The sequence below is a fragment of the Camelus ferus genome, chromosome 3, assembly GCF_009834535.1.
Source record: "Camelus ferus isolate YT-003-E chromosome 3, BCGSAC_Cfer_1.0, whole genome shotgun sequence".
In the NCBI taxonomy this organism is placed as follows: Eukaryota; Metazoa; Chordata; class Mammalia; order Artiodactyla; family Camelidae; genus Camelus; species Camelus ferus.
This window is the reverse complement of record NC_045698.1, coordinates 90,860,750-90,885,403: the sequence shown is the minus strand read 5'-3', so window position 1 is coordinate 90,885,403 and position 24,654 is coordinate 90,860,750. Positions and strand designations below refer to the sequence as shown.

The 24,654-nt window shown below is 38.8% G+C and overlaps 2 protein-coding genes across 9 annotated transcripts in view; both read right to left on the bottom strand.

Annotated features, from left to right (window-relative positions):
- The window catches only part of CDC42SE2 (CDC42 small effector 2), a 115,867-nt gene that overhangs the window by 81,911 nt on the left and 9,302 nt on the right, over positions 1-24,654 (bottom strand). For 2 of the 6 annotated variants that reach the window (XM_032476654.1, XM_032476658.1), the window contains exon 1: positions 12,579-12,710. The exons of 1 other annotated variant lie outside the window; for it this stretch is intronic. The gene's annotated coding sequence lies outside the window, so the exon portion shown is untranslated. Of the gene's footprint in view, positions 1-12,178; positions 12,201-12,235; positions 12,321-12,578; positions 12,723-24,654 lie in introns of those variants that run through there. 3 more of the 6 variants (XM_032476655.1, XM_032476659.1, XM_032476656.1) reach the window with 3 other exon arrangements.
- Positions 16,396-24,654, bottom strand: part of LYRM7 (LYR motif containing 7) — a 56,538-nt gene continuing 48,279 nt past the window's right edge. For 2 of the 3 annotated variants that reach the window (XR_004318701.1, XR_004318702.1), the window contains exon 7: positions 16,396-24,416. The gene's annotated coding sequence lies outside the window, so the exon portion shown is untranslated. The remainder of the gene's footprint in view (positions 24,417-24,654) is intronic. The other variant, XR_004318698.1, reaches the window with a different exon arrangement.

Genomic DNA, 24,654 nt, shown 5'->3' with positions numbered 1-24,654 from the left:
ATAATTAACTCATCCTGAGTTCTCCTTCCACTTTTAATTTTAAAGCTTTCCTTGACGTCAAGATACTTTTCAAAATAGTCCCAATAACCACTCTCCTTTTCAAACAGGCAGATTAAAAGGACACTACAACGAGTCCACCAGGGTTACATATATTTCCAGTTTCCTGACAGCAGTTCACTTTCAAGTGAAATGTCCAAGTGATTCACACAATATTGTAAAACATGGAGTAGCAAAAAAAAAGAAATGAAACATTTACTAACACTTTCTGCAGGCCAAGTACTTAACGTGTACCTCATTTAATCCTAACAAACCCCATTACCTGAACTTAACCTAAAAAGAAAATAAAAATCACCAACGGTAAGATCTTGCCAGGCAGCAAATATGTGACCAGACTAGGGATCAAACTGAGGTGTGCTTAATTCTAAAGTCCACATTCTTCCTGCCACTTTGTAGTGCTTCCCAAGCTCACGGACTCAAAGTCAGACAAGACTTTGGATACTAGTTCTGCCAATTACAATGTGACTAATTTCTAAGATTCTTCAGTGTGTATGTACATATTAACAAAAACAAAGTCATTATACACAAGACAATGTGAAAATAGGAGGCTAAAAAATTCACTATGGAAAAAACGTTTTAAAAAAATACCAATTTTTTAAACACCAAAGTGTATGGAATAATTTAAACACTTCTCTTGAATTTATATCGACTCGCTACATGTTTCAACAAGCAGAGGTTCTTGCACATTCAATTTACAAACATGGATCACTAGGTGAAAAACGTTTTCTTAGGGACTGACTGCCAGTCTCCACTTTAGCCAACAAATGCATCATTTCTCAGTAGAAAAAGCCACATCAACTACACAGCTTTGTATTCTTCTTTACCACATGAGATATGTTTTCAGCAGTATGTGCACCATCCAGGAAGTAGCACTGGGGAATAAAAGAAATGGCTACTTTAGCTGCATTAGAGATAAAAGACTGCAAGAGCTGTGAACAAGCAGTAACACAGCACAGAAAAGGACAAGGTCAAGAACAATAAAAACAGCGCAAGAAAACTGTCTACTCTCCCCTAGGTAACGAACACCATTGTGGTAAAGAAAAAGTCATTTAAATGATAAAACTCTTAAAGGACCCTTGACTAGCTCTAAAAACTGCCACTTTTAAGATCCAATCATCCACTTGACAAGAATCGGGACTGATTTCCAAAGGATGCATGTACACCAGTAACAATTCCACAAGGATTTTCACATTCACGGAACAAAAATCAACTCAAATGTTAAAACAAGAATTCTAATACAAACATTTTCTTTTTTCAAGAACTCCCTCATTCTTCATTCGGACATATAAAAAAGCAATAGCTTATAAAACTGTCATAATTTGGATTAAGGTCTTCAATAAAACACACTTATTTGGTACATTCACTATGGAAAACAGTATGGAGATTTTTTAAAAAACTAAAAACAGAGTTGCCTTATGATCCAGCAGTCCTACTCCTGGCCGTATATCTGGAGAAAACTCTAATTCAAAAACATATATGCACCCCAATGTTCAGAGGAACACTAGTTACAATAACCAAGACATGGAAGCAAACTAAATGTCCATCCACAGAGGACTCAATAAAAAAGATGTGGTGTGTGTGTATGTATGTATATATATGTGTGTGTATACACACACACACACACACACAAATACACACAATGGAATACTACCTAGCCATCAAAAAGAATGAAACAATGCCATTTGCAGCAACATGGATGGACCTAGAGATTATCACATTAAGTGAAATCAGAGAAAGACAAATATCATATCACTTATATGTGTAATCTAAAAAAAAGGCACAATAAACAAACAAACAAATAAAGGTATAAATGAATTTATTTACAAAATAGGAAGAGACTCACAGACACAGAAAACAAATTTATGGTTACCAAAGGGGACGGCGTGGGGGATGAGGGAGGGGCAAATTAGAAGTTTGGGATTACCAGATACAAACTACTATACATAAAATATATAAAGTACAAGGTGCTATTGTTTAACACAAAGAACTACATCCAATATCTTATAATAACCTACAGTAAAGAAAAGAATTTGAAAAAAATATATATATATTTGTATAACTGCATCACTTTACTATACACCAGAAACTAACACATAAATCAACTGTACTTCAATTTTTTTAAATGCACATTTTTCTTCTAAAATTATTTTAATATTGAAGCATCAACAGGACTTGGGGCAGAACAGTAAACAGGAACTTATCTACAGCCCCCTATTTTATCTTAGGGCTATTATTAAAATAATTCTACTGTATATAGAATCATGTACTGTTTTCCTTAGCTGATAAAATACAATCAAGCTATTGTGCAATGGTAAGAGGGCTCTTAAGAAAAAAATCACTGCTGAAGTAATTCTTGTCTCCTGGGTAACTTACCATAAATACCATTGTTTTTATCACAACTTTACTTATAGCTTTACTCTATATCAAGCAAAATTTCCACTTCTGTAAGATCCTTTCAAACTAAAATAATAAAAAGTAATGCTTTTACGATCACAGTATTTGCTAAAGTGAGAAGTTACAGAATAGTATGTGCACTACGATCTTGCTTTTGTGGAAAAATATTTATCCACTGATTTGTCTGGATGGATATTCATCACAACATTATTAGCAGTTATCTTAGGTTGGTAGGACTATGATGTGCTTTTTTTTCTTTAGTTGATATGTATATTCTGATTTTCTGTATTAAATACAAAGCTTTTTTTTTTTAGTGCTTGTGCATAAGAGAGAGAACAACTTAAGTTAAAGCAAACTAGGTGTCCTATTTTATTCAATATCACCAAATCAAACTCATGTATTCAGAGTTAACATAATGCAAATGCTGCTCAAGAAATGTTAGTGAAATCCCCAAATCAACAAGGTTCAACTTTTAAACAATAAACCCCCTCAGACAGGAAAATGGTGCCTATAAGGAAGAAGTAACTTCATGTCTCCTTTTATAACTGGGTTAGGATAAGGGTGGGAAATGGCTTGGAATGTCCAGGTGATCACAGGAAAGACCATGGGGAAAAAGTACTAACTCTTGAGAAGCAAGACAAAATCATTTCACTGATTTAGAGACACTGATTGATATCAGAGTAGCAGAAAGTTAATAATCAAAGATAGTAAACAATGGGCCAAAGAATAAAAGAAAAAGCCAGGAAAAAAAAAAAGACTACAAAAAACTGAATGCAGGTGTATTTATGTAAATCATTCTGAAAAGTAAACAGGAAAAAAAAAGCCATCTAATAATTTATAACTCAAATTGAATCAGCTCTGGTTTCAATGGGCTTACCACTCAGTATAAAGCCAAGAACACCCTCAAAGGCATCTCAAGATCTTTTGTGCCTGCTTTGGGATGATTAGGTATACAGTTAAGCAATTAACATACAAACATGTAAATAGCTGCTTTTTACACATTAAATCAACCTAAACATAATTACTGGATGTGAAGGGAATGCAAATTCAAAAACACACAAGGTAAAGTACTGAGGTTATTTTATTGACCCCCATGAACAAATTATCTTTAAACCAAAATAAGGAACCCTACTAAGGTAAGCCATAAGAAATTGCCAATATTCAAGCATTTTTTAATCTATAAAAACAGCAATTTCATCTAGTCCCACTCAGTGGTCTGTTAACAACTACCTCTCTGGAAAAAAGGCCCCGGTTTGTAGTTTTGCCAATCCCCACGTCGTAAACAGCCCCACGGCAGCCAGTTTCAGGTCGTCATCATGTCATCGCTGAACAGGGAACTGGAGCGAGGAACACGATGAGCTCACCAGATCCAACACAGCTCTGGTGCTACCAGCACCCCAACCTAGGGGTCATCAGAGCGCTTCCTAAATCTTCTCATCCTTTTCTAAAACAGGCTTTTTTTGCCTGAATAATCCAGTTTCCTACTTATGCTATGGAGAAAGCAAAACAGTGATGGGCGGCAGGGGGCTATTTTAAACTGAGCTATGAGGAAATGAGCTGATATTTAAGCTGAGATCTTAAAGATAAGAGGCTAAGGCTAACCTTGCAAAGATCTGGGGAAGAGCATTTCAGAGGAAACAACTAGTGTGAAAGCCTTAATTAGGCAAGAACAAGCATGGCATGTTTGAGAAAATGAATGCTAATGTGGCTAGGAGGTCGCGAGCAAAGGTGAGATCCTCTGAGAGGCTGTCAGGGCCGTATCATCTAGACAGAATGTGAGACAGTTTGTAATTTCTGGGTAAGTATAGTTTGGATTTTACTCTGAGTGGACTGGATGCAACTGCACATAATAGTTTGATAAATATGTGAATGAATGAATGCATACTTTAATGCATTGTTTTAATGACCCTCTATGAGACTTAAGTCACAACTTAATTATATTAACTTTTCTCAATATAATCATTTTGACGACTTCACAATCTATGGAAAACATAAAGTTAAGGTCATACAAGTATGACAGGCCTCAAACTATGTAGATAGCTGAAACAAACATAGTGGTAGGACTCCACATCAGTTCAGAAATAAGGATCTTATTAATCCAAGACAGTTATTTCATCTATGAAATGCTAACGTATGAATTCAGGTGGGTCAATTTCAGATTCTAATAAGGATGACCCAACTGGTCTACAAGATATAAATACTGTAGGAAAACACTAACTAGTGTCATCCAAAATGACTTTACATAGTACGTAAATACACTTCTAAAAAATTATAATGGCCATGTTATAAAATAAAAAATTTTTAGTACTTTAACTTCTTATTTTAATGTGAAAGCAAAGTCAGATATCAAGTATGATTTATTCAGTTTAAAATACCAAGCATACACAAGTTAAATTATATTTGCTTATTACAAAAACTATAATCATACATACAAATACATCCATGTCCACACCTCTATGATCATGAAAATTAAGTCCACATTATGGCCACACAAAAGTTCATCAGACAAGTCAATCAAGACATAAATTACTGCACATTATACAAAAATAGGGAAATGTTTAGACTGGTTTATGGAGAATAATTTAAGCTTACACATAAAAAATTACTCATTCAGGAACTTCTAAGCCACCTATTTGACAAATGTAAAGGATTTCTTTCAACCAACAGGAAATGAGACCTATAACTCAGAAAAAAAAAGAAAAAAACTTGTATCAGCAGAATGAAATACTTGAAGTTTGCATATCATTAATCTCCCATGCACTCTCATTTTCCACCTAAACATCAGTTAAGCTGAAGTTTAAATACATTCAGGTATTTTTCCTTTAAGAGCACAAGTACCCATACAGTAACTGTCACTCAGCTGACTTGTGCACATTAACACAGCTAGCTGCTACTTCACCACAGAGCTGCAATGCCGGTGCTTACAGGCCCCTCTTCTCTGAGGGGAGAGTACACAGGCAGCGCAGTACTGAGGACAAGGCATGCTAATGATTATCTGCACCCTGAACACCCTTCCCTAAAACCATCAGATTCTGTCTGAGCTTTCTACAAAAAAATAAGAAATGCTGAGAATGTTGTCAGGTAAACTACTTACTTAGTAATGGCAACAGCTTTTTTTTTTTTTTAACAAAAGGAGTTTGGAAATAGAAAAGTAGTAAGTTTCAGCTCCCAATCTCATTTGAGCCCACATCCCTGATAAAAGAAAGGTACAATGCACTCCAACTTGCAGTGTCTACATCCAGGTAAATTATCACACTCAGAATTCAAGAAACAAAGCCTTAAAAATATGGGGCAAGCCAAAAATAGTTTTTTTTTTAAAGCATCACCCTACTTCCAAACCAAGCTTTCCTTTTCTTTATTCTATTTACCTTATCTCCTCTGTCCCTTACCATTTTCCTGTGTATTTCACCTTCTATACACAAAAAACCGATTTGAAACTTAACCTCTTCTGTCTCTAAGTTTGTTTTAACTTAATTCTTATGGAACGATATGGTTTTAGGTGAAACACTTTTAATTGAAATACTTAGTTTCAGAAACATACATATAAGCTGTTATCAAAGAGACGAATAACAAGCGGTCAATCATTTTGCAGATGAGAGTACCCACACGTGCAGAATACCGGGGATTCTGAAGTGAATACAACAAAGCTCTTTCCCTAAGTACACTAAGGCAAGACTGTGCTGGGCAGGTACAGGAAACCTCAGGGAAACCTATGTGCCAGAGGCAGAACAAGCCAAGGAGAAACTAGTAGGACATGTAACTAGAGAAGCCAGCCGCACAGGTGATGGAGGGCAGGTAGGCACTCCGCACTCTGGCACTTACTCTAAATAATATGGAAAACAACCGGAGGGTTTAAAACATAGGAGTAAAATAATCAGACTTTCATTTCAAAAGGATTGCCCTGGTTGCTGTGTTGAGAACAGAAAAGAGCAGAAGCAGCAGGGAGACGAGAAAGGAGACAACTAAAATAACACAGGCAAGAGATGATGGCTGTGTAGAGAGGGGAACAGCAGTTGAAGACAGCAAGCTGTGGTTATATTTATTCCTAAAGTACATGTTAAGGTAAGTAAAGGACATACTTTCATGGTGCATTACTCTGAATTAGATATGAGAGTGTGAGAACGAGGAGTCAAGAATGTCCTCAAGGTTTCAGCCAGAGGAACAAAGATGGAGGTGACATTTAATAAGATGAAGAAAACTGGAACAGGAACCATCACTGGGGTTGGGGAGGGAGGAAAGAGGAGGATGAGGAGATCAGTTTTGACAGGTTAAATTCAGGAAGTCTAATTGGCAATGTTGACTAGGAAGCTGGGTATGTAAGTCTGAAGGTAAGGAAAGAGATCCAGAAAGAGATAGCATTTTTAGTCTGAAATGTATGATAATTCTAGCTACAGGACAGGATGAGATCACAGGAGACTACATACAAATATAGAAGAGGTCTAAACATAGAGCTCTGGGACTCTGCCTTATTTTTCAGAATTTGGGGCAAGAGAAAGGAACCAGCAAAAGAAACTGAAAATACACAGTAGTGTCCTGAAGCAAAGGGAAGAAAGGCTTCCAAGAAGAGAGAATTATTAACCACTTCAAACATGCTGCTGCTACATGCAGTGAGATTAGGGCTGAGAAATTACTAGGTAATTTATTACCAGGGAGGTCGGTAGTCACCTCAACAAGAGCCGTTACGGTAACATGGAAGAGAGATGAGGTAGCATGGATCCAAGAAGAGACAAGGAGTGCTGGTGACAATTCCTTCCAAGAGCAGTAGCTGAAGAAAGATGTTTTATTGGGGGAGGTATGTTTAGTTTAGCTTTTTTTTTTTTTTTAAGATGGGAGATAATTCAGCTTATCTGTATGCTGATAGGAATAACGCAGTAGAAAGGGGAAACACTGATGAGGCAGCTCAGTGGCAGGCAGGCAGAACGGGATGAACACTGTGGCAATGCCCCACCCTGACAGAAGGGAGACAGAACCAAGGGCAAGACTGGAGGCGATGGTCACAGCATGATAGGAAATGCAAAGAGTAAGGGTACAGATGTGAGGAGACATGCAAAAGTTTTCTCCTGACTGCTTTCATTTTTGATATACAGGAAACAAGGTTATCAGCTGAAAATGAAGAAGACAAAAGGGGCGCTAGAGGTTTGAGGAGAGAGGTGTAAAACAGTCACTTAGCAGACTGGGAGAGTGATTCCACCAGGGAAATACACTGGGATTAAAGGACTGTGGGCAAGAAGGGCCCTCCACAGTCAACAGGAAGGGAGAACACGTCAGCATGGGTATGTCTTCCTCAATTAACATTCAACTGCCAGGTACCGCTGGACTAGCCGGAGAGCTGGAGGGGGCGTGGGGGGGTGGGGAGTGCCAGGTGAGTCCATGAAAGGAGAAATGCTACAAGGAACTGATGCTGTGTAAAAGGTAGAATTTATGACAGTGGACCATGGATTCGAAGCAGGTAAATAATCAAGTGAGGACGTGGAGGAAGCAGGGCTTGGGACAGTAAAAAGGAGGCAGCAGCCACAGATTGTAGTAGATTCCAGACACGGAAGTACCGTTTAAGTGGGGGGCCATGACAGAAGGAGCTGGAAAGACAGGATGTTGAGGCCCTGGTGGAATTCGTGAAACTGTCTGAAAGAACCTTAATAAAGTACAGGCAGGTCTGGTTAAAATGTAATGGAGCTACCTTAAAGACAAAGCAAAGCCTCCCCCTGGGCAAAGTGACCCTGCAGGTGAGGGAAACTAGAAGGCCAAGGGACTGGAACAGAATTATACCACAGGATGTGTAGCTGCAAGTTCCCAGACACAACCTTCATGAAAACCACTTCCAGCACTCCTGGAGAGTCAGCTAGGAACAGCCCGCCCAACTCAGAGGCACGGATGCCAGGCCACAACAGAATGAGCCACATTAAAACCACACACACCGTTTCCCCCAGCCCTTTCCCCACGGAGCTGGACCCTGCACAGGTGAATTCAACAGCATACTGGAGAGGAGCTGGCAAAGTAAGAAGGCAAGCCTCTCAGAACTCTTCCTCCAAAGCAGGCTTCTTGTTCTGAGGCAGTTCTGAGACAGGAAAAAAAGTTCTACACTGTGTGAAGTGTCTGAACACTGATTATTATTCTAAACTGTACCTTCTAATGACTAAAATAAGACTGTCAGTGACACGTGAAAAGAAGACTTTTTACCACCTAAAAGTAACTGGAAAAGCTATCTGGTCTTCCCAAGAGCTGGAGAGGCAGGGAAAGACAATCCCTAGGGAAGCTTTGAAGGTACAGTGAGAGAAAGCAAGCTGTTTTCTGCTTAAACCTTATCAAGTCCCATCCATTGAACATACCAGCCCCACAAATATCCATGGACTCCCTCTATATATTAGATGCAAAACATACACAAAGCTGAATATAAAAAAAATTCATTTCTGCTTTATTGAGCAAAAAGTGAAAGTAGATTAAGTCAAATGAAACAAAATGGTAAGCTACAAAACGGAAACAGTGTTCATCAGTCATTTTCAAACACACCTAAAGTTAACATGGAGTTCCCTAATGCTTTCAAAGAAGAGGGACTTTTATTTTACTATAATCTATTTTGCCTAAAAGGTTTGCAGGTATTTTATGGTGTCATAATAAAGATAACTCATTACCAAGTTTTTTGGCTTTCAGTTCAGAAACTCCCTTTGGATGGGGTCCCAGAGCAGTTTCAGCTAAGTCTTGCTCTGTTCATTATTTGTTAGTGTTATAGAAAGGCTCAGGTATGCTTACGCTTTGAACTGAGGTAGCAGAATGTATAAAGTTAATTATTAATAAGCTAAATTCCAAGTTTTTCCAGCTACTGTGAACAAAATCAGAATAAATGCCCTCACCTAACTATTAAGTACTAAGAATAAGCACGTATTTCTTTCAGTTCCTCTCAAGAATGCACAGGGAACCCATAACATTTCCTGAGACAGATCTAAAGCCTTACTAACATTTAACATTCAATAAAATGTTAAAATATTACTTTTATGGGAACTGAGATTAACAACATTGTAACAGATGAAAACCAACATTCATTTGCAATTTTGAGAATAATCTTATGAATCCTTAACCAAAATATCCCAGGCTCATTATAAAGGATATGAGAAACCTAAATACTTTCATGAGAGAGAGAACTGAGACATAAAAACATAACAGCAACTTATCCTACAGAAAAAAAGTAAGAAATTAATTTAAATCATTTTACAAACATTAATTGATAGCCTCTCACAATCTCTACAGACAATATGGGCACAGCTACAATATTCCAAATCAGTAACATCTTTAATCCATTTTTTTAAATTATACCTGATAAAGGACACATTTTCTAAACCATTCTCAAGGTCTTACAACAACAAAGGCACCCCCGCCCACAACACACACGCATACCCTGATGAAGAAAGCATCAACACATTTCAGATATTCCAACAATTATAAAATGGAACGACCCTCGAATTGATTTAGCCTCAGAACAGTAGGAAACATTATTATTCCTACCTTGGAATAACCTTGAAAACATGTAATTTTTTTCTTAAGGTAAAAAAGATAATCGTTATGGGTACTAATTTCCCGGGGAAATTATTTTAACATGTCTCGATGCTATCGACCGTCAAGAACTCTGATGAAGTCCTTACCCGAATAAAGCACGCTAATCATTTCTTATTCGACTTATCACAGCTTGCTCACCTTACTCTCGTCACTAGTACCACCTCCTATTAGCTTTCTCACCAACACCAGACTATCAGAAGTACACTGTCAAGTAACTCTTCCTACAAGAAATACACAGTTAAAAGAAAAACTATCACAATTCTCTACTAAAATTTAAGGACTTATTTTCCTTATTATTCGCAGGAACAACCATAAAAAACTATTAGCCAGTAAGTCTAAAAATTCGTAAGTTCTATTTGAATGTACACATTATCGTCCACAATGTATAAGGTGTCAACAAGTCAGAAGGGATCCCCTAAATTCAAAAGCTATCTGTAAAAACAATTACTAATCTACGTCATTTTGTAGTGATCAAGACTGACTTTAGAGCACATTAATTTGGACCTCTGAGGAAGCTAAATAAAATACTTTTTTATCATATGTAAATAAGATAAAAATAAACAGAACTTTAGGTTCAGAATTAATAAATGCAACATATTCTCTTTTTAGTAAGCAGTTTTATCACAGCTAGAGGGAAAGTTCAAATATGGAACCACAAATTATTACTAATAGTCCTTCATTTTTCAGTACTATCAAGTCAATACTATATTTGTTAAATGGTGAAAAGGTCAAAATAAAATTTCTGAAAAGGTGCTTTATTTAAAAATATTTCTTACAGAAAAGGAGTCCACTATTTGTCCTTGGAGATATTTAAAAACAGAAAATGTTGTATAGCAAAGATTATTTACAGAATCAGAAGTACATTACTTTTCAATAAATACACTGTACCATAACATGTAATATGGGAGAGGGAGAGAATAAAATACTAGTTTATTAAACCTCTTCTTCCTTTCATTTAAAAATATAAATTTTACTAAACTGTCAATATGAAAATGTAACACAATAATCTTAGCCCTATAAAGTTACTTATTAACCTTTAAATAGACTGGTATGGACCTACACTTCCTGCAGTTCATCTGCCATTTTTCCCAACTATAAGTAGGCACTAGGGGTGTTAAGACAGTCCCCCTTTGCAACATCGATTATGAGGAAAGAACTTCAAGTTCAGGTTAAGAAACGAGTAATTGTAGGTTTTCTGTGCCCCTAGGAAATCAGCACCCAACACAGGTGCCAGCACGTAATAGGTGCTTAATGAGTATCTGTCCAGTAAATGGTGAGATGTAATTACCTTAGTGCAACATTAGTTTTCTTTTTTCCCTTAAAGTTCTCCCTTGCTCAAAAAAGCAACTCAAGACCATGTCACAGTCCTTCAAAAGCATATAAACTTCTTTATTCATAATGAAATAAAAAGCTGGGTCTCAAAAGAACAAAATGCAACATAAGCAAATCTTTATCTTCTCCATTTTTTCTAAAGAAAACTAGATCAATAAGGCTTATTTTTAAGAAACATCAAAATGTCTACCAACTTTCCTCGAAATGAAAAATCCCACACTAAAAACCTATCTTCTATTTTCCTAATATTGAAAATAATAATAATTATTATTCAACAGTATGTTTATGTTGGGTAAAAAAAGCAAGCATATAAACAAAAACTACGTGTTTGCCCATTTTTTCCTTATTTTGAATCAAGGTACGTGCCTAAATTTTACACGATGTGAAATCAGTTTTGTCTGATGTGTCAAGATTCATTCATTCATTACTTTATTGAGCATCTACTATGTTAGGCCCTTTAACAAAACGCTAATGGTGTAAACTGTACATCAGCACCAAATTCCCCTACAAAAGCTTCTCTCTTAAAATAGTAACAGCTTAAGAGGAATCTCGATGTTGTTTAACGTGCACGTGAAGTCTGTCCAACAGGGCTCCTTTTCAGCTATTAATGCGGCATCAACGAGCCGCTACCTATCACACCTGTAACCAAAAATCACAAGTACCCAGCAAGCTCTAGGTAAAAACAACCTGTAAGAGTAGCACAAGCTCCTCCGAGAAGGTGGTCAGGGCTTTCTCTCCGGGGCCCAGAAAGAACCGCGGAGAGACCTGCGGGCGGAACAAGCCGGGCGCCCCAGTTAGGAGTCCGGGCTCCGGAGCCAGAGGTCCCCGCCCCTCCCGAAACTCTCACCTGGAGGACCCGGGGCCTCTCCGCCCGCCCCTCGCGCCACCCTCCCGACTTTCAGACCTGCAAAGTGGGGGGGGAGGGGGACCTCATTTCCATTTTCCATTAGGGGGACGTCTGGCTTCCTCATCGTCCGCCGGTCGTGAATCTGGAATAGAGCATGTAACCATTTCCCAGAGGGAATGGAATAAAAATCAAAGGCAGGGTCCGCAGGAGGACCTCGCCCAGACCTGAAAATGGAGCCGCAGGCACAGCCCACAGCCCGCAACGCGCGGCGGGTAGGGCCGGGCCGCACTGGCCCCGGAGCTCTAGGCGGCGGGGGTTCGGGACTTCGGGCCCCCGCCCAAGGGGCGGCGAGGGCGAGGTGCGGGGCCTGACGCGTGACCCGGGCCAGAGCTGCACTCACCGTCGCCTTTGTCTCGGCCGCCCGTTCCAGCCGCAGCCGCTCTCGGCGCCGGCTCCCCGGCTCCTGTCGCCCCCACGCCCGCAGCTGCGCTCCCCGGCTCGCTCGCCGCTTCCTGGCCCCTCCCTCCACGCCCAGGCTCGCGCGCAGGCGGGGCGAGAGGCGGCGCGCGCCCTGAGAGCGGCGGGAGGACCGCACCGCCGCACAGCTGCCGCCGCGCCGGCCCCGCCCCCTGCCCCGCCCCTCCGCGCCGCGCACCGCCTACGAGCTCTGCGGGCTAGAAGACCCTTTCGAGCCGTGGGCCGAGAGCCCAGGCTGGAGCCCGCGCGGGAAAGGACGTGCCGGAAGATGGCGACCAGGGCTGGGTGGGAGCGTGCGGGAGCCCCTCCCCGCTCTCGGGCGGGCGGCTGGCAGCTGCGGCTCGCGCCCCCTCCCAGGACTGCGCGAGGGGCGGCGCCTGCGCTGGAAGTGGGGACGCTCCCAGTCTGGCGAGGGTCGTTGCTGAGCCGTCGGGCTAGTTGTCTCTCAGTTGGGAGCAGTTGAGAGATATATGCCCTAAAATCACTGAACCAGTGATGGAAATGTCAGAATTGTTGAATCTGGCTGAAGGCCGAGAACATCCACCTGGCATTTGAATTGTGCGAAATTACTCGTCTACTGTATCTCTGAGACTCCTTCCGCTGCGTATTTTACATACCCCAGAATCAGAAACACTTGAATGCTCTTGTTGAGCGGCCAACATTCCACCAAAACCTGTAATACTTGGAATATAATATAGTATGTCTTCCCCATCTTGATTGATCATATTAGTGCAAGATTAGTTTTCTTTTCCCTGAGTTAGAGTTCTACCTTGCTCAAAAAGCAACTCAAGATCATGCCACAGTCCTAGGTAGAAAGGTCAGAAACTTTGGAGTCATCCTTGGATCGTCTCATTCCCTCCTCTTCACCTCCAAAATGTCAAGCAAGCCTGTTGGTTGTAATCCTTCTTTGAATTACAAATGTAGTCATCTTGTGTGAATGCCTCAAGTAATAACATTTCCTATCTTTATTCATAAAGGTTAATATTCATTATATAAACATTTTCAGATTTTTCATGTTTTGTTTATAACACATCATATATGTGATTCAATACCTTAATAATACCTAATTTCAGTTGCTATAGCTATTCATACATCCCTCTTGTCAGTGGAAAAAAAGTCAATTAAGAATACAAGTCCATTCAATCAAAGGACACCTTTTGTATAAAAGTCTGTGCATATAATTATTTGCTCAGTATTATACGTATAGCATAGTCTCTTTATATACTTAATTTATCCTTTATGATTTAAAACTATTTAAGGCTACAGATGATACCTTACAATTTGGATTATTTTTTTAGAAATTTCAATACGCTGCTTTTGTTTAAAAAAATTGACAATGTATTTTATCAATGTCAAAATATGGTTTGTAATTACAATCATACCAAATAATTTTTCTGGAGTCACTATTATGATATGTCTGTACTGTCCTTAAAATTGTTCCCAAGTAAAAACTTATTCCAAAAAAAAGTAAAAAATAGACACTATTTATAATTCATCGATATACTGCTAAAATTAAATAACACTGTTATAATACAAAAGAAACTGTCTTGCACACTTACCCATAAAGAAGAAAATAATCGCAACAAAATTAACATGGTATATTTGTGCCACAACAAATGGGAACATTAACACCAAGGACAACAGCTAGCAATGTGCGGGTCTAACCAACTGCCTTCACTGCTCACGAGCTCACAGAGCTGCCACAATGGCCTGATTATGCAATCTCTTAGGTAAATAAATTTTCCTTGAAAAATTTTACAGCAAATGGCTTTTTCCCTAGAAGTATACTATTTTTTTAACTACCTTCCAAAATTTGACACCAGCTATTTATCACATGTAGGGGAGATGGAGTATAGAGACAGAGACTGGAGTTCAAACTAACGACTGATTACCTGGGTAACCCTGACGAAGGTTCTTAATCTAAACCTGTCTTTTCTTCTAATTTAATGGGACCATAGTATTACTTACCTCCATGTGTTGTTGCGAGGAACCAATGAGAGAACTCAAGCAAAATTCTTAGCCCTGGGCCTGGGGCATGCTCAGTGCTGGTAAACCCTAGCTATTATCATTACACAAGCATATAATTAAGCTCATTGCCCTATATTTGTAATACTGAGAAAATGGCTCATAATAGGCCCTAAATGGGATTGTTTGAGTTCTACATCAAGATAGTATTATGTGCAATTAAATCAACATTTTAAAAGCAGCACTAACATTCCTTCTACTGCCACCATGTGCCAGGCACAGTTCTAGGCAACAAAGGAAGCTAAGAGACATAAGGCCCAGATCTAGAATACCTTTACAACTCAATGAAAAGAGACAGACAATTAGTAAACAACAACTCTCTAAGTAGTATGACTATACTTCCTGGTTTGTCAGGGACACCTCTTGTCCTGGCTTAATAGTTACTTGTGCCCTCTTTCATTCTTACTATGTTCCGGTTTGGATGAAATGTGTCATCCAAATTCATTATCCACATAAATTTATCATCCAAATAATTTAATGTGGTCGCTTCTAACTAGAAGTATGTGTATATGCTTGGAAGGCAACTATGCTCACCACGATACCACCAACGCTTGCTTGGGGTAGAGAAGGAACCATCACATCTGCGTGAAGTTAAAGAGACTTAAATTGCTCCTTGGAAGGAACATCTAAATTGGCCAAGTGGACCAAAAGAGGGAGGAAGGGCAGAAGGAAGACTTCATTTTTATATGCTGAGTCAAATCTACAAAGCTTTTCCGTACTTGTTAACAAACTTAGAAAATCCCCTTGACTAATGTTATATTAATTAGTTTGGGGATTTCTTATTTTTTCCTGGAGATATAATAGGGACACTGCAAGACACAAACAATAAAACATGTATTCATTTATTTATGCAACAAATATCTAATGAGCATCTACTATGTATACAAGGTCTGTCTTCAGTGTGACAGATTACAAAAAAAAAAAAAGAGACACAGGCAATGTAAAATCTAGCAGCAAATACAAAATATCTTAGCTAATTAGTCAACAAGATAATGAGACGCACAGCACACAAAGTGGGATTTGGGGAGATTGAGAAAAATCAGGAAACACATGGAACTTACTGAGAAAAAAGAAAATGACTCAGAGGAAGACCATAGTCTATGGCCCTTCTGCAACTGAAGCAGCCAAAGGTAGGAAAGGAACCTAAGTCAAATTTTGCTGGACACTTTAAGCCAAGGCTGACCCTTGCTGCTCATTAAACCACAAATATTCACTGAATGCCTGCTGTTTGCCAGGTAGCATACCAAATGTTGTGGGAAAACCTCATATAAAGCATGGTCTTTGTCCCTAATGAAGTGTCACACAGCAACATTTGAATAATTAGACATGGTAACCTTATGAATACAGTTGAGGTGATCACTAAGATCTGTATTGGTTTCTTGGAGAGGAATTTGAGGTGGGTCTCTGGGAAGAAGAAAGTCAAGTCTGTGTTTTCTGAACTATGGATTGCACACCTCTGGTGGTTAAGAGGGGTTGGGGTGGGTAGGAAGGAAGGGGAGAGGTACGTGCAGCTTGCCTAGCTTCAACACACAGCCTGTGACAGAACTGCACTGTAGCCTCTTAGTTCAAAACAAAACAAACAGAAAAAGAATTGGGAATTGTAATAAAAATGCCCCTGGGGACAACAAAAGCAGAAGGAGCCTTTTGAGAATCACTCTGCTACATCAGGTTAGAGGCCACCAGTGTCTAAGAATTTCTTTCTTTCTTTCTTTTTCTTTTTTTTTTTTCTTTTTTTACAGTTAACACCTATATATGGCAGGTAATTCAGACCTTCCACATATGATAGTGATGAAAGCTTCCTTTATACATGTGTTAAAGTTAAAAATATGAATTGGCTAAAAGAAATCTCTCAAGTAAACAACACTGGCAATAAAGAGGAAAGGGATATGGCACGTTAGGGAGGACAAAGCTTGGCGAGCAGAGGTTCAGTAACTGGCACACACTACAGGTGTGTCCCCAGGGAGAACAAGAACCACAGCGGATCTTGAGCAGAATACTGGCAGTTTAGCATCCAAGAGCGAGAAGACAGAGTCCAAACGGCAGGCAACCAAGAGCCAGTGAAGTCAGCCACAGGCAGGGAGGGGGCTTCTCCCTGCACCTTGAGGAAGCTGCTTGGCCCAGAGGAACCAGCAGAACTGGCCCCAGTGGCCTGTCAGGAAGCCTTTCAGCAGGTACCAGTGAGATTTCCACCTCCACGGTTTACCAGGGCTGCAGCAAGATGGAACACGGACACTCCAACTTACCTCGAAGTGCCTGAACATTGCTGCCCTTTGAACCGGTGGGACAGACATGTTACACTTCCTCCTAGCACGGAGATCTACCTGCTGCTTTCACAAAGGAAGTTTATGATGAGTAAAATTTGAGGGTAAGGTTGAAAGAAAGGGAAGGTGGCAAGTCAGGATCCTTCACACCCCATTCTCCACCCCTCCTCCAGTGTTACTGTCTGATCATGATTCAGCTCTTACTTTCGTCCCCATGACCAGCTGAGCTATGCAGCTGGACTCCGACAGCTTGCTTTCTGCCTCTGCCTCTGTGGTGGTGTACGTGCCCTATATAATCCCCACAACTGTAGTAGGCAGACTGTTGGCAGTGCACTGCCCACTCCCTCCAATCTCCCATGCCCTAATCCCTGGAACGGTAAATGGGATGAGAGATCATTCCCACAACTGTGTTATGCCATCGTTGACCTTAAAATAAGATTATCTGGGTGGGCTTGATCCCATTACGTGAGCCCTCACAAGCAGAGAGTTTTCCATGGCTGGTGGCAGAAAGAGAAGCCAGAGAGAGACTGAAAACATGAAAAAGATTCAACTTGCCATTGCTGGCTTGCAGGTGAGAAATGGGGCATCTAACAAGGAATACAGCCAGCTTCTAGAAGCAGAGTGGCCCCTAGCTGACAGCCAACAAGGAAACAGGTACCTAAGTCTTATACCTACAAGGAACCGAATAATGTGCTTGGAAACAGATTTTTTCCCCCTCGAGTCTCTAGATGAGAACTCAGACTTGCAGGCACCTTGATTTCAGCCATGTAATACTGTGAGCAGAGAATTTAGCAAAGTCATGCTGGACTTCTGACCTATAGATAATATAAGCTAATAAATGAATGTTGTTTTAAGCCACAGATGGTAATGTTACAGGGCAATAGAAAACTAACACAACCCAGTCACTGAATTAACCCTTCTCTAGACAGAACTCCAGCCTCAAGGGTGTATCTGAGTTTCCACTTGGTTGTCAATTCACAGACAAATGGATCAATTCTCAGGAATTAGCAAATAAGCCTGGGTCATTTATGATTATGTGGTGAAGGGAATCATGGGAAAAGATTGGAATTCCTGATAATTTGGCTTCTGAGGGACTGATGTTATTTTCATTTGGGTGAAAAAGGAAATACGACCTAATTTTGAACAAACAGGCTGGTGAGACCACAACTATGAGTACTATTAGAATTTCTGGTAGCGTAAGGGAAAGGAAGGCAGAGGAAAGGCAGTGCTCCCTAGTAAAAAGAGATTGATCTCTAGGGACAAGTGGATTTGAGTATGTTTTGCAGATTACTAGCTGTCTGATCATGGACTTGTAGGAAATTTTCTTAACCTGCTGAGCCCCAGACTACTTCCCTTAAAACAGGAAAAGTAATAAGATTTGGGGAGAATTAAATAAAATAGGTCATGTAAAGTCTCAGTGCCTGCAGCATAGTCGACTATTAATAGTTTATTTCTATTATTAGAGTGGAATTTTTTTTTCACAACTTCTTTGCAATGTTTCTATTGTAAAAGTAATTAAATTATAGCATATATTAGACAAATGCTCTCCTACAGAAATATAATACATGCTACACTTTAAATTTTAAATTTTCCAGTAACCACATTAAAAACAAGTAAAAGTAAATATAAAATACTAACTTTAATAATATATTTTATTTAACCTGATATGTAAAAATACTATCATTGCAACATGCAATCAATATAAAAATATAATAATGATATATTTTGCTCTTCTTAAACCAGGCCTTCAAAATTTAGATTATATTTCTTACACTTACAGCACACCTCAATTCAGTACAGCCATGTTCCAAGTGCTTGGTAGCAATGTATTAGCGTGACTGTAGTACTGGGCAGCTCAGTACTAGACCTCTAAACAAATATTTCAATAAATTCTCCTTATCCTTTATTAATTCAAAAATAAACATAATAGGTGGTAAGTAACTACAGATGCATGAGAACACATATGCATGTACATCACACTCTGGCACATACCAAACCCAGATGCGTTTTTTTGTATTTTTGCTATTGTTTTTGTTTTTACCATCAGTTCTTAGTTATAAGGAGTCACACTTCAATCAGAGGATCAGGGTATAACTGGTACATGGGTTTCTAATTTCGAGCTCCAAAACACATCACAAATCAGAGCCTCATAGCCAAACTAAAGCAATACTGGGCAACCATGATAGCTAGGTTAAAACAAAAACCTAACTTTCACAAAAGAATACACATTGATTTTTAAAGTAACTTCAGTAAAAGGTTACAGTTTTGGATTTTACATAAGCTTTTTTTTTTTTTTCTAAGCCATTGTCTCCATCATTTGAGAATGAGGAGTGAAACAAATCAAAACTGCAAGGAAACAGGAGCAATGCACAGCAGCCACCTAAGGACTCAGACAAACCTATGGCACTTCTGCTGGGATCTTCAAAGATGATTCAGACAGCTTGCCCCTAGGGTGGATACACTCAGAAAAAAATAGGACACATCCAAACATGTATGATACAAGGTAGAACACCAAAAGAGAATGGGAGATACCAAAAACCATACCACAAGTATTTGTAAGAGCAGGATCCTTTTCAGTGGGGATAAGGGAAGGTTTCCTAGAAAAGTATCCTCTGGGAGAGGTTTTAAAGAATGGTGTTTAAAGAATAGTTAACAAGGCTCAATTCAACAGATACTTGTTGCCAACCAACTGTGCAGCAGGACCTATTCTGGGCAGTGGACATTTAGTGATGGAAGTCTGCGCTTAAGCTGGGGAATGGGGGTGAAGAATGGTGAAAGACAAGTAAAACCAGCAATTCAGCACTGTTCTGGATTCCAACTCTTTCCACCCCTCACTACTTCTGACGTCCCTCTGCCTCTGAAGTCTTCCTAGGCTCTGCCTCGTGTACCCACAAACAGCTTCTTATCTCTTCTCTGTTTCTGATCTTTCATCTAGAACATGACTCTTATTCTCAGGTCATCCCAGCTGTGGGATCAGTGCTTCATTCTCTGACCCTAACCCCGCAGCCACATGCAGACTGTGCCCGCCCACTGCCCCAGCTCTAACTCTAGTCAGGAAGCTGCAGAATCAAGAAGCTGCCACCGCAGCTTCCGGCTCCAGCATTACTCTAGTGTGAAGAGGAAGTTGGGCACACTTTGCTAAGTATTATCATAGAGATAGTTCTAGCGGAGGACATTTGACTCAGCCTTGAGGATCCAGAAAGAATTCCTAAAAGAGCACATGCTTGAGAGGAATTATCCAAGAATGAAAGGAAAGGTGAAGAATTTTTTGACACAGCAGAACAACATGTAAGAAATCAGGGAGAGATGAGAGTGTGACGCCCTTAGGGAACTAGAGGATGAGTTCAGGGTCAGAGACGGGTTCCTGCCTGCACAGAGAAGGAAATTGTTTTGGAACTGCAGAAAGACACCAGATCATGTTAAGGAGTCTGGATTTATTTAGAAGATGATAATAAGTAGAGCAGAAAGACAAAATGCACTAATGATGTTGCTTTAAGAATAAAGTTTTTATATTTGGACATATCATTAATGTATCATACATAACCTTTGAACTTTAAAATACTCTCCTTTGAATGATTTCCTTGACAAGTGCCACATAGCATTCACTCAGAGAATAGTATATGAAAACCTGAAACAGAACTATAGTACCTACATGGTTATTTCATGCATAGCTGTTTGCTTTCAATAAATCATCCATATGGTGGAGGTTGATTTCTTCCTAGTTAATTTTCCATTCACCTGAACAGGTTTTTTTTTAAATTGTTATTAACTGGAGTTATCTCCTTATGAACAATAATTTGCATACACACAAGATTCAGTGGGCGATGTCAATTACATATATTATTCTGCTATTCATGTATTATCTCCTAGACAATTTTTTCTCATTTTTCTCTTCTGTCACAATATAGAATTGCATATTCTACTCTACTAAAAGTTGGGTTAAATACAAATAGAAAAATTATGAAAATCTCTTAGAATAAACTGGTACCTTAAAAGAGAAAGGAAACTAACCTATTCGGGTAGTGGGGAGGATGTTAACATTTTGGCCATTTGACAAGTTCATGGGAATTCCTTAAATGGGGAAAAAAGGAAAATTATTTTTAAAATGGTGACCTCTAGTAAAAAGAGTGATCTCCACAGTGATTTCATGGTTTAGAAAAGTGAAAGGGACTCAAAGGAGTGTTACAGCTTTCTGCTCCAGACAACACCTGCCCAGCATATTCTCTTGCCCACCAAAAAGTACTCAGGTCTATTTTCATATTCCATTAACTGATAAATTTTAAATTAATAAGAAAGATATACAAAATATTGAAATAAATGTATTTGTTAAGACTTCTGATAAGCAGCTATATTGTTATTCATTATTTCTTCACATTGTTCTTATATTTTATGCATCTCTGTATGTTCTTTAAAGGTACATTTCTAACATTAACAGATTTTTAAAGTAGTTTTAGGTTTATAGAAAAATTGACTGGAAAGCACAGAGTTCTCATGTAGCCCTCATCCCCTACCCTACAGTTTTTCCTGTTATAATAACATCTTGCATTAGTGTGGTATATTTGTTATGAATGATATTTTTTCAATACAGTTGAAAAAGTTTTAAACTTTCCTCTAAAGAGTTCTTATATATATTCTGTTAGAATTTATTCCCACACTTAACATTCTCTAACGTTACTATAAATAGTTTAATTATGTTTCCAGTTGTTTGGTGCTAGTAGTATATAGCATGCAACTCACTTTTGTCTTACATGGGATGTTTTGTTAATTTTAGGTTATTTTCGGTTTTCTATGTAAACAATCAGTATCAACTGCAAATACTGACCATTTTATTTCCTCCTTGCCAATCCTTACATCTCCACACAGGTTAGGACCACCAATGTAACATTTAACACAAAAAAACGATAGGGGAATCTTTGTCTCATTCCTGGTTTTACAGGGAATGCTTCTAATATTTTCCCACTTAGAATGTTTGCTTTAGGTTATCCATAGTACTCTCAATCATGTTAAGGAAGATAAGAAAGTAGATCTAACATATATACAATTGGTATCCTCCAAGATATGAACCCCTCCCCTGCAAAATGACTATCTTAAGAATTTAAAGACATAAATCAAAGAAATTTTTTCTCCAGATAAAAGTCAGTAACCTGACTATTATGAATCAACCAACATGAGACATATCCTAGCAAAAGTTATTGAGAATCAAAGATAAAGAAAGAAAACTTTGGCTTGCCAATTAAGAGTTTAGGGCACGATACCTGTCCCAGATTTCTCCATAGCTTTGACTACAAGTCAGTCAAATAATGTCCTCAAAGAATTCAAAGTCCTCATGGAAAGAAAGTGTGTCTCAAAAATTTTACGCCCTGTAAACTACTTTTCAGGATAAAAGCAATAGAAGTACAATTCTTTATATGGAAGAATTCAGAGAATACAATACCCATATTCTTCTTGAACAAACTACTTGAGGATTTACTTTCAGTCACCTGAGAAATAAATAAAACCATGATAAAAGGAACTGCAATACTGACTTCACTTACCTGTGAGAATAGAAAAAATTAAAGTAAGGTTTCAGTTAAAGAACAAAATGTAAAAGTTGTAAATTCTGATGTTAAAGGAATGTATATAACTTTTAACAAAAGTTGGGAGAGGGGAAAAAAAAAGGCTCAAGTGATATATTTAAGAAAATTCATCTGGCATTGGGATTTTAAAAAATACTTCAAGGTAATTCTAATATACAGCTAAATTTACAAACCACTGCACTATATGAATAATGATAGTTACTCTCCTTTTTAAGCCTCTCTTGTCCATGGTAAGTACACCAAACGCTATTGATTTCTACCAGTCTCAGGGCTGTTGAACAAGGAGATAGTGTGTAGCAAATGAGTATATTAAACCTTGTAAGAGAAAACTAAGTAATTTTTTTTTCCTTCTTGGCATGAGACATTATTTTAGTCTTGGCAAGAGCTGGCTGTTCTTGACTATGAATCTGGCCAACTGTTACAGAAGGCACGAACAAGTGTTACAATGAATAAATCCAATCAGTATGCCCTGTACCTGGAACATCCATATCAATCATGGAGACTGACAAAAGAGTAGTAAGCACAGTAAGAACCAAAAAATAAATAAATTAGAAAACAGACAAACAGCCACCCAGAAATAACCGACTGTATGCTTGGGTATCCAGCAAATTTAAGAATCTTTCTGGGGTCTCCTTCTGGGAAGAGGAGTTGCGAACTAACTTAATCCTTGTCCTTTCTCTCCTATTCCCTGTAATTTTCTTACTACATTCTGGGTTTTCCCATCAGCCTATTTGCTTATATATGGTTTTGCTCCACAGAAGCAGAGAAATCCATTCAGAATATTTGTATCAGCCCACTAGGCTGGCTGCAATTTGGAGCCACTGTTAGCCAATTTCTTTTACATTTTCTCTGTGTACTGTAGGAAGAGCTCCTGTCCCTTATCATGTTGTCCACAACGCACCCTCCCCCCGAAATTACGAGTTCCCAGCCTTAGCCATGAAGACTACGCATTCACGTTTGTTTGTTTTTCTGGTAGAAAAACGGCCGCAGTTCCCTTTTTGCAGTGAATCCACCTCTCCTCAGAGTGATCTACAAATTTTCAAGTCTCGGGCACTAGGAGACCTTACTGCTATTACTTAACCGCTAAAAGCTTAGAGCAGATTCCTCAGCAGCCCTCTTGTTCCTGGAATCATGGAAATCCGTGGCCACTCTGCTCACTCCAACGTTAGCAGACACCATGGCTCCCGGCGCTCTGAGGCTTCAGACACCTGGAGCAGCCCATTTTCAATGACTGAAAATGTTCTTTGTGTACATAAAATGAATGAGGTTTCTGTAGTTGTGAGTACAGAGTTCTCCATATGTCCATTAAGTCAAGATTGCTAGTATTATTTAAATCTTCATTATCTTTTTTTTAAATTGTTTATTATATCACTATTAAAGGAGGTAGATTAATATCACCCATTACGATTATGATTTCGTCTAATTCTGCTTATAGTGCTATCATTTTTTTGCCTCTAAATATGAGGGCCCTGTTAAGTCCATATAGATTTGGAATCTTATATCTTCCTGGTGAACTGGACCTGGACTTTTTATCATTATGCAGTGTTTCTCTATCTCTAGTAGTACTTTCTGTTTTAAAGCCTGATAGTAAAGCTAAATCAGCTTTGATTTAGTTAGTATTGGTATGATCTAACTTTTCGCATTCTTTTGCTTTCAGTTTCAAGATCTCTGCTTAAAACAACAGGAGTTTATTGGATTATAATTTGACAGCTATTTCAGTGAGCACGTTGAATCGATCATTCCATTGTTTGTTAGTCTCCATTGTTGTTGCTGGGATCTAACTGTGGCTCCTTCAGAGGTATATACTGCAGATGTGAACCTGGGCAGCAGACAATTCAGAACAACTGTTCCTAGATCAAAATCCACTTTCTTATGGGCTGAGACTATGAACCTGCTGGGCTAAATCAGAAACACAAAGTCAATTCATAAGAAACTTTAAATTTTTATTGACATCAGAACCTTTCCATTTTCACTGAGATTCTTTGCTTTAGAAATGACTAAGTTCTTTTTCGTTTTGTTGTAGGTTGTCTTTCGTTTTGCCAATGGTTTCCTTTGCTATGCAAAAGTTTTTAAGTTAATTAGGTCCCATTTGTTTATTTTTGCTTTTATTTCCTTTACTTTAGGAGACAGATTAAAA